Genomic DNA, 1,821 nt, shown 5'->3' with positions numbered 1-1,821 from the left:
TTAAATAATCTCACCAGTAGCTTGAATTTGTATGCACACAGATTTTTGCACAAGTCTCTGTTATTCCTACAGAATTCAGCTTTCTAGAAGTAGAATTTCTAGAGCAAATGTGTGTGTATTTAATAATTTGATTATGTATCACTGAGACAGGTTCTGTACCACATGAATAAAATTACTAGGTACCAATATTGCCACCATCCCCACCTTTTCTATTTTGACTATCCATAAAATGTTTTGATTTGATTAACAGTGATTTTAAATATTTTTATGGTTATCAATGTGTCTCTATTTCTTTCTTTAAAAAGTCCTGTTGACATGTATGTCTATTTCTTGTTAATTAGAAAATGCTTGTTAGAGATTAACTGTATGGCAAACTTTTTCATTTTTTAATTTGTTTATTGACTTTCAAAATTACTATTATCTGTAAATATTCTCCTTGGTCTGGCACTTGTATCATGCGTACCAAGTTCTCTTAAACCCCAAGGTTATAAAAAACTTCACATAGTATATGATACAAATAATAAACACAAAGAACATTCAAAATGATTTTAGGCCATCTGAATTCATTTATGTAAAAGCACAAGATAAAGAAATAATTATTTTCCAAATGATTTGTCAGTAGTGTCAACTCCCTTTACTGAGACTCAATTTTTCTGCGTAGAACTGAAAAGCCTCTTTTATCAGGCTTTAGCCTCCATCATTCCTTAACAATTTTACACACACACACACACACACACACATAAACATGCAAATACACATATTTACATATGTATGCATGAGCAGTGCCTGTGTAAACATATCTTTCCTAATTAAAACTCATACTCAAAGGACACAAAAACACTAACTGAAAAGGAAAACTGTATTCCTACATTTATAGCAGCAGTATTTACAATAGCTAAGATATGGAAACAATCTAAATGCCCACAACAGATGACTGGATCAAGAAGATAGTGTAGTATATATACACAATGGAATACTATTCAACAATCAAAAAAGATAAACTCATGCCATTTGCAGCAACATGGATGGAGCTGGAAGGGAGTATTCAAGGTGAAGTGAGCCAGACCATAGATCTGAGACACTGGGGGGGGTGAGGGGGCATGAGGGTGGAGGGGAGAGAGCAGAGAACAGGAAAGGGGGGGAATATAATGGAATATGGTGGAGGACTAGGTCCTTTGGTGGTGGGAAAAGTATGGTGCCCACACTTGAGGGAAGAAATTCTATATTGTGAAAAAATAAACAAGGATCTTTAAAAAAAAAAAAAAAGACTATGTGAGAGTATGGATTCATTTATGGAAAATTAATATTCTTTCCATTCAAAACATGACTCGTTCTCTAGTTCTGAAAAAAATACTGCATTAATTACTTTAACATATGTCATAATAATATTTTCTGTTTATTTTGGATGTATCACAAAGCTCTTGAGTCTAGGAGAATTCAGTTACTAGACTCTTTATTATTATATAATGTGTTTCAGTAGATTCTCCTGCTTTTTCTAGGTCAAGGAGCACACCATTTGAAACTGATAATTTTGCCTCCAACTTTATAAAGAAAAATTTCCATTTTTGAAATAAGTGAATTGTTAACTAATGTTATTAAGGTTAGGTAGATGTTGATCTTTTGGGGAAGGGATGACTCTACTTTTCCAACTTGCCCCATTTTTTGAGTCACATTGATAAATAAAAATACATGTGGGTTTGTGCTAAATTTGATAATGTCTAACCTGCCTCCCATTTTACTCATTTTAGCTTTTTTGCTAAGTTCAATTTGCTAGTCAGCAATTTTTTATTGTTTTTTTTTTAAGTTTTAGAAGTTCTGTTT

The sequence above is a fragment of the Talpa occidentalis genome, unplaced genomic scaffold, assembly GCF_014898055.3.
Source record: "Talpa occidentalis isolate TD23 unplaced genomic scaffold, MPIMG_talOcc4v2.1 talOcc4.3, whole genome shotgun sequence".
Classification (NCBI taxonomy): domain Eukaryota; kingdom Metazoa; phylum Chordata; class Mammalia; order Eulipotyphla; family Talpidae; genus Talpa; species Talpa occidentalis.
The sequence above is the reverse complement of the archived record's forward strand: the minus strand, read 5'-3'. Positions refer to the sequence as shown.